Genomic DNA, 16,366 nt, shown 5'->3' on the forward strand with positions numbered 1-16,366 from the left:
TCAGAAGGCTTTTTACCTGAGCCATATGGCCCAACGCGGTAGGTAATGCAAGAAATCGAAATAATGTATTCAAGGAAAATTATCTTGCTACGCATTCTTTAATCCACGACTTCGTATATATGAAAATACACCAACCACGTTTTTATTTTATACAATTGACATGTTGACTGTTGCGTCCAACAAGTTTCATATTGTACTTTGATTTTTATTTTCATACATACTGTTAACTGTCAATATAGAGTATTTATACGTTATACAGGATAAGACAAATAACATAATATATTAACTTATTTATGAAGTTAAAATTAAATGATACGTTATCAGTTTAATTAGCTTTTCAATTACGATTTTTAAAAATTATACCTAAACTATGTAAAATGTGTTTGGCTCTACATCAGCTGCCATCGCGGATTTTTATTACAACGTAAAATCTAAAAACTTGTTTGTTCCAATATCTTATACATTATTAAAAATCTACATTGTGCGTTAGCCTAAATAAGTTGAATGAAGGAATTGTTTAAATCAGTTTGGAGTTTATCAATTTCAAACAACAAAAGCCGTATCTTTATACTAGTAGCAACGATAGTTTCTTTGAACAATAAAAACTCATAAATCGTCATCTGTTGTCGAGTAGCAAAATAACGTAAATATGTTCGGTTATACGTAACAATAACTTAGAGTTTTCATCGTTAGTTAGTAACTACATAGTAATAAAAACTTTTACACATTTTGCATAGATGGCGTAAATTAAATAATTTTGTCGTCTCTTTACTTAACCTTCTGGCGCCATCTACCGCCAAATAGTTAAAATTGATTTCACTCAAATGTACACTAGATGTCATTAATATACACTACTGAAACTTTCGCTTTTATGTGTAGAACTTTAGTTGCCCTTAACCAGTTGTAATTGTGGTTACATAGATGGCGGTAAATTTATTTTTTAATGCATATAAAGCACAACTGACATTAGAATCATCGCTCATCATACGATTTTTAAAATATGTAAGTAACTAAATATTTGTTTTTTTCTTTCTGATGTTTTCACACAAAGGAACTTAAACCAATTTTGATGAAATGGATATGTTGTTTAATTAATTTGTAAACTACTTCGCCTTGCAGCGACTTCAAATGAGTCTTGGGTTTCAAAACAAGAAAATGGCAACATTGTCGATACTTTACTTGCTCCTTACAGTGTCGACCACTTGGAGAGCGTGCATATCAATCTTCACGGGATTTGTTTTTAATGAAGTGATTTCTATAATTGTTAAATTTAATTTATAGTTTAAATTTACTTCTTGACATATATCCGGTTACAGTAAAATTACAGAAGCATTAATGTCTTAAGAAAATTTCGTTAATGATGACTAATTTACGTTTAGGAAGAAAATAATAATATACGAATGAAGAATAAGTTTAATTACAGTTACATTAAAAATCGAGACTTCAGACTCGAAGATTACAATACGATATAATGGTTCATGACTTCATCTCAGATAAAATTAATTGCAGCTCAGTACTAGAAAAATTTTATTTCCACGTTGTTACTATGCAAAAAAATCAGTTTTGTATCGCACAGCCCGGACATACAGCAACCTCTATTTGTTACAGCCTTGACTTGTTTAAGGTATCGCGGAATATACTTTAAAGAACTATTAAGGACATCCATAGCGCTAAATAACCTGCATGATAAGTATATCTTATACACACCCATATACAACACATCCAAATTTGATATTAATTATTTAAATGTATTGAATAATGTTTATTGACTTTTCCTTTCTAAGTTTCCTTAGTTATTTTTCCTACTTATTCTCTTAATAAAACCGAAAGTAGTCAGTTATTTTGTTTGGTATAATGAAATTTATATTAATAAAAAAAGGAAAAGGATGTAAATGAGCGGTCATACTGTTAAAATCACTTTCCTCCTTAACGTAATAAAAAAAATTAAAACTTTGATTAATCATCATTATATTGTAATATATTCCTTCTTAATTTGTTTGTTTTCATAAATTGGTGACAGACTAAACAAGTAATTCGTAGTTGGATAATCCAGTGGAAGGGCCGGACTAGTCTAGGTTTACATTGCAAGTTTCTTTGATCTTTTTTTGAAAGCAAGTGACAGTTCGTGTCGACAAAGTTTCATACAAATTTAGTTTTCGACTTTCTACATATACTACTGTTAAGGCATCTCGTCTAAGCCCTCAGGTTGAAGATTTTTAGGTCTACGACATTCCAGTTCTTATAATGTTTAACTTTACAAATAAACGAAGAAGTGCACAACTTCGCACGAACAATACAGGAGAGTAATTCGCAACTTCAAAACGCTTGGCCAACACTGCTTTACTATGCTCTCATAATAATAGGCAGAAGTTAAGGCCGTATCCCAGCACGAATTGCTGTGTCAGTATCTCTAACTGTAGTGTGAAACTGTGGCCCGTAATAACAATTATTTATGTAAAACATTAAATGTTAAATTAATCTAATTTTATCTTTAATTTATCTTTAATTCTCTAATTCTTTTCTGAAATGGATTGCGATAAAATATATCGTGTAAATTTCAAAATCATGTTCTACATACATTTTCCTCATAAAATTTAAATTCAAAGTGTCAAAAATTGGCTATATTTGGATTTTTTTTGTATCCAACAAAATTATTTAAATCATTAAATCATGTATCGATCTTTGAAAATGCATACATAAACTACTCAACTCCAACATATATCTTTCCATTCGCCATACTTGAAGAAACGATGACTAAAAATGGAAAGAAACAATGTACTTTTTTTTGGATAAAACATAATAATTATCCTGTTCGTAGTCTGATGATCCATTTGAAGTGGTTACTCGAGTTTTCAGGTTGTATAGGTACAGGTACTTTTCATATAAATTTATTAAATTTGTATTACCTAGACTTTTCAAAATACGGAACATCTTTATAATTTTAATATTTATTATATAAATTTATTAAAATATTATTCTATGAAAATAAACAGACAACTTTTGTTCTAAAAATAGTACACCAATCACCTATTAATAAACATGATTGCCTCAAGGTTTCCCTATATATTTTGTTTTTCCTAATTTATTTAGTGTTTGCTTTTTTTGTCTATAAATAATCTAATCTACTTGTTGTGTACTATTGTTTATTTAGGGCCACTTGTTAGCACAGGAGTATTTTTATAAATAAATATAACTGTTTATAGTGGTTATTATTAATGTTAGCAATTTCATTGTAAATTGATTTAGCAATAGTGTTGTCAACTATACCTTAAGATACGTTAATATTGTCAATACATAGCGCAAGATATGATAATATAGAAGATTTGACGGAAGATTCGTTTAGAATACTACCCTAACCTCTAAGGAGTTGATTTCCTATATTTTTTACAGTCTTCTGATTTTGTGTGACGAAGTTTTTGTGCATCCGTTTAGTTTTAAATAAACTTTAGTTGCTTAAAAACATTTTAAATATTACTTTAAAATTATTCATTGGAGCTTACGTAATTCTCATACAAATCTTGACTAGCAATTACACTGTGCTTTCTATAGGAAGGGAATAAAACCATTCAAACAAACATTGATCGATGTTTGACTAATACTTATGCAGTAGTTATAACAACATGAACTTATGTTTTTTTTATTAACAACGGCAGGAAGACCTTCATACATTCAATTGCAATATTAAAGGTTTTTTTTTTATTTCTTTAGTGTGATCTTATGTTTAATTTATTTTAAAAAATAATAGGGAAATTTATGTGACGATGGTAAACAAATTGGTAAACAAAATACAATTCTCCGTCAAACCAAGCAGAGACATTCGTAACAATACTTAAAAACACTATTAACTACTTGAATTAATTACCAATTTCCTTAAATAAAATATTAAAGTCTTAGAATGGTGAGTGTATGAACCTGTTATTAACATCCGTGGTTTAATTATATTTATAATTCAGCGAAATGTTTTTTTTAACTTATAGACACCTCTAACCAAAGCTATCGCCACCACAATCCATATTTCTTAAAAATCATACGTATCATTAAAATCTTTCGCTCCAACGTGAAGAGTGTTTTGCTTTATAGATGAGAAACGTGGAATGCCACAAAAGTCACAATGCAACGTGTTGTGTCTAACATTCACTAACGTAAGTAAAGTAACATTCATTAAGCAACATATTCTGAGCCTCTCCTAAGCTGAATACGAAAGTATTATTCTTATTTATTTATTTATGTATTACAGAAATACATTCATTATCCATACAGACTATGCCAATGCGCTGCTAATGCCAATCTTGTACTACAGTAGTTTTTACCTAAAATCATTACTATATCAGTAGTATGGAAGAGACGTGGAATGCCCACGACACATGGAATCCTAGTGTGGGGGCTAGTGCACTTTCCCATGTTAGACACAGTTCTGGGTCTCTTTCGTTTTTTTCGCAGAGAAATGAACCTAGGAACACGACTCACAGAGCTATATGCTATGTATGGCACTGATTCACGGAGTCCAATTTTTAGCAATTTAATGATGTCGGTTTGTGTTTTCTGACGTTCTTCTGTGTTCAGAATATTCAAGACCTATTTATTCTATATAGAGCAGTGTTGGCCTAGTGGCTTTAGCATGCGACGCTCATCCCTGAGGTCGTAGGTTCGATCCCCGGCTGTGCACCAATGGATTTTCTTTCTATGTGCGTATTTAACATTAGCTCAAACGGTGAAGGAAAACATCGTCAGGATACCGACTTGCCTTAGACCCAAAAAGTCGACGGCGTGCGTCAGGCTCAGAAGGCTGATCACCTATTCGATTAAAAAAAATGATCATGAAACAGATACAGAAATCTGAGGCCTTGACCTGAAAAGGTTGTAGCGCCATTGATTTATTTTATTTATTCTATATAACCTGAAAAAATTACCAGTACTAAAATAATTTAATTAGTTTTTTAATGAACATTTATCAATAATATAGGAGAACAAACATATATATATTGCTATAAATTCTAATCGTTAATTTTTCAGTGCAATCAAACAAGTTGGAACTTACAATAAAACAAATCCAGGAATCCAAGAATCAAGTTTTGAATCAGTTCAATGCCGGCCTTGCCCGAGAACGGTGCACTATTGTTCAAATCGAATTGTTTATTCGCAAAATTGTTTGAATAACGAAGAACTTTATTTAAATGTAGAACAATTTAATAACGGTGTGTTTGTGCTTTGAGTGAAATGCTACTAATGTTATGTTTTAAAACTGATAAACGAAATTTTAATAATAAATTTCACCTTATACAAATTTAAAAAATATGGAAAAATCCGGAATCATTTTATCACTGCCTATTTCTTTTTATGAACCAAAATTTTATGTTTTTAATCTAAATTAAACAATTTTTCTACCTCTTACTAATTAGTTCTAAAATAAAATAGGTTCTATAATAGTGGTAAGGTATACCAATTAAGTAATAAAAGTTAGTAATCATAAATTACAGTTTTTATGATGTCCTATTAACCAGTTTTGACCTAGTTGTAATTATTCCTCACCATATCGTTTTAAATTTATTAAAAACAATTCTAAATTTTCATAAATTAATTGAAGTGGTTTACGTAAATTTACGTTTGTTATAAGCAAGATTTTTTTATTCGCAAGTCATTTGTTGTGTTGTGTATTTCACAATGGATATTTTCAAATATTATTTTCAAATTACAAAAATCGTATATATTTTTATTCAGTAACTTATATAAAAATCAAAATTAGAAACCTTATTCTTAAATTACCAACAATATCTTCTTTATATATATATATATATGTTGAAAATGATCTGTGTCATAACCATTTTTTTAAGAAATTTTGATTAAAGATTTTAAAACAATTCGTGATAAGCCAAAATTATACTTGGCTTTTAACATCTGCATGACTAACATGACTTGTATACATCGACATGTATCAGGTACAGAAGGCAGATCAAGTAGTTAATTAGAAACAACAAATGATTACGAAACAGATAGAGAAAGGTTGTAAAAAATCAGAATCAGAAATAATAGAAAAAAAAATTGTAATATCAATTTCGTACGAAATTATAAGGATCTAAAGGACGCAAACATAGAATTTCATACGTGAGCGCAAAAGTGTTTTCCATTCAAGTTTAAACTACAGAAATATGATGAAGTTTGTAAATATTATAGTTGATTATATTTCTTTTATAGACTAGTAGGTAAGACTTTAGGGCCTTACATATGTTGAACACGCTAGATTCCTTATTATGCGTTTCTTCTGTAATCTCTTACGTTAAGAATCTATGGCTCAGCCAGGATTACCAAGCTTAATATAGTCTATAATTGGACGACAATTATTAAAACATACTAACATAAAGATCGCATATAATTATCTACCTCAATATTTTTGATTATGACAACATCTTATATAATAAATATTTTTCGTCAATAGAATTAGGGAATTAATGGGTAACAAAGAGAAATTCTGAGATTAATGCGTAACATGAAAGAATAAGGGAACGATTATTATAATAGGAACGAGAAGCGACGTTCTGGCGACAGATTCGCTTTTACACCTTACGATAAAGAATGCGACATTTTATTCACCGGTTCCTATACCATAATACAAGATTTATTGTAGAAATTAACAGCTTCCGTAGCACTAACATAACAGAAAATCCAATATAAAATAGTTTAGCATACACGGCTGGTACGTATTTTGCATACGCACGTTTATGGGTACGTAAATATAGTTTTTAATAGTCTTAAAACCTTTTATTTTCTACTATTAGCTTCTTTTTCTACATATATAAGATGTTGTTTATGTTTTTTTTGTAAATAAGACTTTTAAAAATAATGTAATAAATTTTTACGTTACGGGTCTGTGTTGTGTTACGCTCAAAACTATTTTTTTTATGCAGACATTTGAATACTTCGTCAAATTTAAGATAACATTTACTAACGATTTTATAATTTACCACTGAATTTTTCTAGAACTCTGCCAGAAAGAAAAATGTCGTGTCGTGTTCGTATTGTATGATAACACAAAATCTTCTTTCCCATGTTGAAATTAGTTACGCTGTTGCTTTTCTATTGTAAATCGGATCGAAATTATTATAAGGGTCGCATGACTTCTTTTGAGTTTGTGAAACAGGCTCATACACGCGGCTTCGCTTTCTAAATCCTATTATACATTATACCCGAGACTTTACATATTGTATATTTTCCCCCCACACACAAATTTTAGTGACACATATAATCATTTTTCAGTCTGTTTAAGTGGAAAAAACTGAAACCTTTATGGGTTTTATTTCAGCTTATTGGTTGATAAAATTTCAAAGAGCAGGTATGAACGTCCCTCCTATATTTGTGTCCAAGGAAGGTTCGGAGCCGAGACTAACCGCTAAGTATGCCGAATATCAATAAAGAATTCGATTTTGACCTGACGGGATACTCTTTGAAGATAAGAAAATTAATTTGCACCGTTTAAACTAAAGTACTCTGTTTTTTTTCATCGCAGCCTAAACCGAATTAGACATAAAGAGTACTCAAAGAGTAATTAAAAAGGATTTTAATTACACTAATTTACTTTTTATGAAGAACTGGTGTTTATTGTGCGCAGAGAAACCTAGGTCTTTTGGTATACAATCAGGGTTCGAACGCACTACATCAAAGTTGAGAATCGCAAGTCTAAGCACTGGACTAGCTTTTTAAAACATACTGTATAGTTTATTATTATATTACATATATTTCAGTGATTCTAAGTCATAGAATAGCGCTAGAAGCTATGCATACTCGTAAGAGAGACTTCACCTTATTCTTTCTACTCAAAAGCCGGCAACGCATAACAATATGCCCATGGTAACTGCCTTATATTCCCACATTTCAACTGAATTAATATTGTTACGAAGACGGGTCGACTGCAATGTTTCTAGATTTTTCCACTAGTTAGAGAACTTTTCAGCAAGCTGTAATATGATTTCTGACCGTTTCAGGAGAGGGTCAATCACATATTAGAAAATTGTAATTTTCATAATGTTACCCTAGTTTTCAGGAAGTTGAAACCTTTTTTCAGTCGGTTTCAGAACATGTGTAGTCGAGTAGTGCAGTTTTCAGGAGACCCGTTTTCAGGCGTTTTCAGGCCTAGTTATACCCCTTTGATGAAGGAATATTCTAGACCGAACTTTCTAGGTGTGAGACAAGGACGAAATGATACGAGAGAGAGAGAGAGAGAAGATCAGAACTTTCTCGAAACTAGACGAGCACTCTAGAACGCCGTACGACAAGGACGGAGCAACGTGCGAAAGAGACAAAGAGTGCGAACGTTCTAGAATTGTGCAATCGCTACTCAGTAGCAAGCCCGCCTAGAAAGTTCTCGAATATTGTTTAGAATTATTCCCAGGGATATATAAGCGAGCCGAAACGCGACTAGTCACTTAGTTTGGAATGCGATAACAAGAGCAAAACACCGAAGCGATAAAGTGCGAACAAAGTGAATACAAGTGATAAATTACAGTGTAAAGTGTGCATAAGTGAAGTAATTAGTGATTGTTTTGTGTGTGTAATTAGTGCATCTCTGCGGTTAATTTGTGCCCATAAATTCCTCATTGATTTACCAAGAAATAAACCCTTGAATAAATCTACGGCATTTTCTATCCGATACCCTAGCTCGTAACATTTTGGTGTCAGAAGTGGGATAGAAACATGCCAATTACTTCAAGGGAGAATCAAGAGGAGTCTGTGGCAGAGTCTCCAGCTGCGGAGGGAGTGCAGATAAGGGCGCAATCAGCACGCGACGCCGCCCGGCGACAAAGTTTCGATGCAAACCGCGGAATGGGTGAAAGTAACGATGGTAACATCCTCCTTGCTCTGCAGCAAATGATGGAAGAACAGACAAGACAAATGATGGAAGAACAGGCACGCCGTCAAGAAGAACAGACACGCCAAATGATTGAAGAACAGACACGCCGGCAAGAAGAACAGGCACGCCGTCAAGAAGAACAGGCACGACAAATAATGGAAGACCAGGCACGCCGTCAAGAAGAACAGACACGCCAAATGATTGAAGAACAGACACGCTGGCAAGAAGAACAGGCACGCCGTCAAGAAGAACAGGCACGCCGTCAAGAAGAACAGGCACGACAAATAATGGAAGACCAGGCACGCCGTCAAGAAGAACATACACGCCAAGTGATGGAAGAACAGGCTCAGACACGTCGCATGATAGAGGAGCAGGCACGACGTCAAGAGGAGCAGGCTCATCAGATGATGGAGGAACAGGCTCGCCATATCGGAGAAAAACTTTGTGACCTGAAAGTACAGGTAGATAAAAAAATCGAGAATTTGGAATCTGATATGGATTGTAAGCTATCCAAGCAGGATAAACGTATCCTTGGAATAGAAAATGAAATCCAATGCCTGAAGACCACTGGTGTTGTCACGACTGTTGCACCACCTGGATATCTGAAAGTGCCTCCCTTTGATGGTACATCTTCTTGGGGCGCGTACAAGCTGCAGTTTGAGACTGTAGCAGAGTCAAACGGGTGGACTGACGATCAAGCTGTAACCGCTCTTATTCTGGGACTGCGAGACGAAGCCCTCTCCATATTAGATACCAAGAAAGGTAAGGTGACGTTGAAGCAACTGCTAGATGCCCTGGAATCACGGTATGGAGACGCACATTTAGAGCACGTTTATAGGGCGCAATTGAAGGATAGAATACAACAGACAAATGAAAGTTTGCAAAAATGGGGACTTGAAATAGAGATGTTGCAGACAAGATGTTGGTTCAAGCTTTTGTCGACGGTATTCGAGACCGTGAAATTCGAATGGCTGTGAACCTTGGTCACCATAAAGACCTTAAGGATGCTCTTGCCCATGCGTTGGAGGTGGAAGCATTTTGCAACGATCATCGACCTAACCGCATCAGGGCTGTCACGGAAAAACCAAGTTCCCATCGTGGACCCACCTGTTACCTCTGTGGGGAAATAGGACATATGAGGTTTTCATGCCCTAAAAAAGATCTCAGAGGCGAAATAAAGACTAGACGTGGGGAACCGGAAGCAGCGGGTGTGACTTCCGCTGAACAGCGGCAGGGAAACGAGTAGAAGCCAGGACCAAGGGGCGGGTGCTGGCCGGTTCTGTAAGGAAGGCCCCAAAAGTTATGATCACTCAAACTCAGGATGGGAATACCATTGTTATCGATGGAGAAGTTAACGGATGTAGGTGTGAGTTAACCCTTGATACTGGAGCTTCCCGGACAGTAATTAGATACCAACTTCTAAAGTCATTTTACAAAAGCCTTTCTGGTGGAAATGTACAGCTCCTTACAGCTACTGGTCAGCACATAACCGTTCGAGGGGAAGGTATCGCTACCTTCAAGATTGGGGGAAGATCATACAGACATAAGGTGGTTATTGCTGACATCGTGGATGACTGTATTATCGGTTTAGACTTCATGAAGCATTACAACTGTAAGATTGACTTGGAGAACGGTACGTTCAAGTGTAGAGATGAGGTAGTTTCTCTAAAAGGTAATACATTGCAGGGTGGGTATGACGTCTATAGATCCATCACTGAAAATAGTACAGTCAGTAAACAACGAGATATAGTTCAAGAAGTATTAGAGGGCTGTAAGGAATCCTTGTCGAAAGGAGAAATGTTGAAAGCAAAGGAACTATTGAAGTCATTTTCAGACATGTTTGCTACACACGATGGAGATCTAGGAAGGACAGGTGTCGTTAAACATCGAATTGAGACTGGAACCGAAAGACCGATACGTTTGCGACCGCGACGAGTACCTGTCGCATATGAAAAAAATATAGACAAGATGATTACGGAAATGTCAAACCATAATGTCATCGAATCATCTTCCAGCCCTTGGTGCTCTCCAGTAGTTTTAGTCAAGAAAAAGGATAACAGTTTAAGGTTCTGCGTCGACTACCGTCGTCTTAACGATATCACAAAGAAGGACAGTTACCCCTTACCTAGAATAGATGACACCTTGGATACCTTAAGTGGGGCAAAATGGTTTACAACTTTAGACTTGAAAAGTGGGTACTGGCAGGTGGAGATAGACCCAAGTCATAAAGAGAAGACAGCGTTCTCAACTGGAAAAGGACTATGGCAGTTTAAAGTTATGCCGTTTGGGCTTTGCAATGCGCCTGCTACCTTTGAAAGACTAATGGAGAAAGTACTGTCAGGACTGATAGGACAAGCCTGCTTAGTGTACTTGGATGATGTAGTTATCATTGGGAGAAATTTTGAAGATCACATACGGAATCTGCAACGGGTGCTCACCAGACTTCATAAAGCCAACCTGAAATTAAGTCCAAAGAAATGATTATTTTTCAAAAGAGAAGTGAGCTACTTAGGTCACATTATATCGCAGGACGGAGTTCGAACAGATCCCGAGAAGATAGTTGCGGTGAAGGAATGGCCAGTACCTAAAGATAAAACTGAAGTCCGTGCTTTCTTAGGTTTATGTTCTTACTACCGAAGATTCGTGAAAAATTTCGCGGATATTGCAAAACCTCTTCACAAACTCACTGAAGAGAAGAGGAAATTCACATGGGATGGAGAGTGTGAAGTTGCATTTAATGAGCTCAAGAACCGACTATGTGAGACTCCGATACTAGGCTACCCGGACCATGATGGCGAATATGTGGTAGATACAGATGCCAGTGGAATTGGCATCGGAGGTGTACTATCACAGGTAAAAGGTGATCGCGAGGAAGTAATAGCCTACTTCAGCAAGTCGTTATCGAAACCAGAACGAAACTATTGTGTCACTCGGAGGGAACTACTGGCTGTTGTGAAGACGCTGCAGCATTTCAGTAAATACTTACTAGGTCGCAAGTTCCGTCTTAGAACAGATCATGCTGCATTAAAATGGCTACTTCAGTTCAAGAACCCAGAAGGACAAGTGGCTCGATGGATCGAACAATTGCAAGAGTATGACTTTGCTACTGAACATCGCAAGGGTAGAGCGCACGGGAACGCAGATGCATTGTCTCGTAGGCCATGTGAAGAAGACTGTAAACATTGTACAAGACACGAAGGTAGAGAGGTTGCACATGTGAGGATACTAAGAACGGATACCATTAGTCCAGATTGGTGTGGTAAATTAATTCAAGAAGAGCAACAACAAGACTCTGACATTAAACCAATTCTGGACTGGATGAAAACTTCAGCTATAAAGCCGCGATGGAATGATGTTGCATCTACTAGCACCACGACCAAGAGTTACTGGGCTCAATGGGATAGCTTAGTTCTTCATAATGGGGTGTTATGTCGTAAATGGGAAAACGCTCGTGGGGATGCATCTCATCTACAGTTAGTTGTGCCAAGATCCAAGATTCGCAACATATTGGAAATGTTTCATGACGGCTCATCAGGCGGACACTTAGGTGTAAAAAGGACTCTTTTGAAAATTAAAGAGAGATTTTATTGGATACATTGCCGCGAAGATGTAGAAGACTGGATTCGAAAATGTAAAGCTTGTGCAGCTGTTAAAGGCCCACAGTCGAGAACTAGAGCGAGTATGAAGAAATACAATGTCGGAGCTCCATGGGAGAGGATAGCAGTTGACATAGCTGGACCATTTCCGTTAACAGAAAAAGGAAATAAGTACATCATGGTTGTTATGGACTATTTTACGAAGTGGCCCGAAGTATTCCCTATTCCCAATCAAGAGGCAGTTACAGTAGCTGAGATACTTGTAAATGACGTATTCTCTAGATTTGGAGTACCCTTGGAAATGCACAGTGATCAGGGAAGAAATTTTGAGTCTCTACTATTTCAAGAATTATGCCGATTAATGGGAATTTATAAGACGCGGACTACTCCATATCACCCACAGTCAGATGGAATGGTGGAACGCTTCAATCAAACTTTGGAAAGGCACTTGGCAAAACTGTTGGACAATCATCAAAAAGACTGGGACAAGTATATTCCATTATTTTTAATGTCATACCGGTCTGCGGTTCATGAAACCACGAATGTTACTCCTGCTTTAGCCATGTTTGGGAGACAACTTAGATTACCAGCGGATATTGTAACTGGGCGACCACCTGACACACCGGAGAGTGTTACAGAATATGCTGCGGATCTGCGTAATAAACTGGATGAAATCCATGAACACGTAAGAGCATCACAAAGTAAAATAAGTGAGACTACGAAGATTAGGTATGACAGAAAGACGAATCACATAGAATTTAAAGAAGGCTCGCAAGTATGGCTCCATAACCCAACAAAACGAAAAGGCAAATCACCAAAGCTTCAAGCTGACTGGGACGGTCCATACACGATAGTCACGAAGATAAATGACGTTACCTATCGCATAAAGAAAGTGGGTGGTTTAAGGAGCAAACCGAAAGTCGTTCACATAAATCGATTGGCTCCCTATAAAGGATGTAATGATGCTCGGGACGAGCATGTCTAAGGAAGGGGTAGTGTTACGAAGACGGGTCGACTGCAATGTTTCTAGATTTTTCCACTAGTTAGAGAACTTTTCAGCAAGCTGTAATATGATTTCTGACCGTTTCAGGAGAGGGTCAATCACATATTAGAAAATTGTAATTTTCATAATGTTACCCTAGTTTTCAGGAAGTTGAAACCTTTTTTCAGTCGGTTTCAGAACATGTGTAGTCGAGTAGTGCAGTTTTCAGGAGACCCGTTTTCAGGCGTTTTCAGGCCTAGTTATACCCCTTTGATGAAGGAATATTCTAGACCGAACTTTCTAGGTGTGAGACAAGGACGAAATGATACGAGAGAGAGAGAGAGAGAAGATCAGAACTTTCTCGAAACTAGACGAGCACTCTAGAACGCCGTACGACAAGGACGGAGCAACGTGCGAAAGAGACAAAGAGTGCGAACGTTCTAGAATTGTGCAATCGCTACTCAGTAGCAAGCCCGCCTAGAAAGTTCTCGAATATTGTTTAGAATTATTCCCAGGGATATATAAGCGAGCCGAAACGCGACTAGTCACTTAGTTTGGAATGCGATAACAAGAGCAAAACACCGAAGCGATAAAGTGCGAACAAAGTGAATACAAGTGATAAATTACAGTGTAAAGTGTGCATAAGTGAAGTAATTAGTGATTGTTTTGTGTGTGTAATTAGTGCATCTCTGCGGTTAATTTGTGCCCATAAATTCCTCATTGATTTACCAAGAAATAAACCCTTGAATAAATCTACGGCATTTTCTATCCGATCCCCTAGCTCGTAACAATATTGTAATTTTTTATCAAAATAATTAGAATAAAATATTTTAAAGCGGAAAACTGTTTCAAACAAATCAATCAAATAGCAATTACAATGAAAAAAATATTAAAAGATTATTGACCTCGCCTACGTAGATTAAGTTATTAATTTATGCACTATGCTATTCATATTTATCAAATTCTATTGTCTTTGAACTGAGTGATGTGAGTCGATATTTGATAATGTTACTGATTAAAAACAAGACAATCATTAACCTAAGTTCGAAAATTAAATCTACATTAATTTTCTCAATTCTATTTCACACTTTCGACTTTTATATAAACTAACATTAACTTAATTTATTTTTATATTTTGTTTCATTTTCCAATTAATTTTAAATACATTCAGTCCAAGGTGTTGCATATATGAGTGTATGAATGATATATTACGTATTTAAATATTTACTGACAATTTCAAATATTTGTATTTCGAATATAAAATAATGAAAAACTCCCAATCTAAAATTTTGTTTGAAGTGCATGTGATTGGCATTTTTAGTCTCTAAACCACATCTTGAAAAAAAGGCAGTGTTAAAAGGGGTTTTTAGGTTATAACAAGTAATTACAAATATCATGTAGAACAGGTAGGTTGGCTATAATGACCACGGTAATTATCGATGAACACAGTTTAAAATTGAAACCTAATTTATCCCGATTGAAAACGCACACGTTTGTTATATAATTTTTAAAAACCATCATGATCAGCTATCTTGAGAGTAATTGAAAGAACCTAAGGTGACAGAAATATCTTATATTGTTATATATGGCTTATGGTATTATTTATCCGCCATCAATGGCTGTACACTGGCAGTAGTGTTTTGCAACATCTCTCGATCTCTCGAAACTTCCAATACAGTAAGCGATACTGATCCTGACAATGTTGTATGCAATTTCATACGTTGCAACCTTAAATATTATTTATATCTGTTAACAACTTTTTGTATTATATAAAACTTTAAATATCTGCTTAGTACATTTACCAATCCCCTAACTTTTGTATTTATTTTGTTACGAAAAAATATACCAATACGTATCTGTATGAAATAATAGTCGATGTTATTACGTACTCGAAACAAATACGATAATTGCCGCCTATAAATTATCTATGAAACGAACGAGAAATCAATAATCTCAGAAAAAATAATATTGTTACTTTTCTACTTATGTAACTTCAAATACTATAGAAGGGAATACAAATTCTACGTAATTTATATTTACGTACGTTATACTTACATCGAGTATCCCGCCTTCTTTAATATAGCCTCTACTTCGAGGTCCGTCTAGGTACAGGATGACTGTTACTTTAGTTATGCAATAGTCTGACAAGTTTCCCGCCTAAAAATATTAAGGTTATTCAGTTAACACTGGTTCGCCATTTTTAATGTACCAAAAAGGTTTTCCTTACCCGCTGTAAAAGGAACGGTATTTAAAAAAAGAAAAAATAAATCATAAGAACGAATTGAATATGTATGAGCTTTTTAAATTTATGTTAGAGATAAAGAAGGAGCATCAAGCAGGTGATATGCAGATATTGTGGAAAATGACTGATTATTTATATACAATTAGACCCAACCCTTATTTACTAAACACAATTATTGTTTTTTTAACTATGTGTTTCAAAGTATTGATTGAACGTTCATGATGTTATATTCAAACAGTAATAAAAAAAACATATACTAATTTCTATTAGGTATTCCTTTAAAATTAGGTAAATTGATTAAAAAAACACACGTGAAATTAATTTTACTAAAATTAATTAATACATAATTTTTATATTTTGTTTCATTTTCCAATTAATTTTAAATACATTCAGTCCAAGGTGTTGCATATATGAGTGTATGAATGATATATTACGTATTTAAATATTTACTGACAATTTCAAATATTTGTATTTCGAATATAAAATAATGAAAAACTCCCAATCTAAAATTTTGTTTGAAGTGCATGTGATTGGCATTTTTAGTCTCTAAACCACATCTTGAAAAAAAGGCAGTGTTAAAAGGGGTTTTTAGGTTATAACAAGTAATTACAAATATCATGTAGAACAGGTAGGTTGGCTATAATGACCACGGTAATTATCGATGAACACAGTTTAAAATTGAAACCTAATTTATCCCGATTGAA

At 34.9% G+C, this 16,366-nt stretch overlaps 1 protein-coding gene across 1 annotated transcript in view; it reads left to right on the forward strand.

The window, feature by feature from the left end:
- The first annotated feature begins 5,086 nt into the window (after positions 1 to 5,086).
- The window catches only part of LOC123710891 (protein Wnt-5b-like), a 37,937-nt gene continuing 26,657 nt past the window's right edge, over positions 5,087 to 16,366 (forward strand). Inside the window, exon 1 of the mRNA XM_045663179.1 lies at positions 5,087 to 5,195. The gene's annotated coding sequence lies outside the window, so the exon portion shown is untranslated. The remainder of the gene's footprint in view (positions 5,196 to 16,366) is intronic.

The sequence above is a fragment of the Pieris brassicae genome, chromosome 6, assembly GCF_905147105.1.
Source record: "Pieris brassicae chromosome 6, ilPieBrab1.1, whole genome shotgun sequence".
Classification (NCBI taxonomy): domain Eukaryota; kingdom Metazoa; phylum Arthropoda; class Insecta; order Lepidoptera; family Pieridae; genus Pieris; species Pieris brassicae.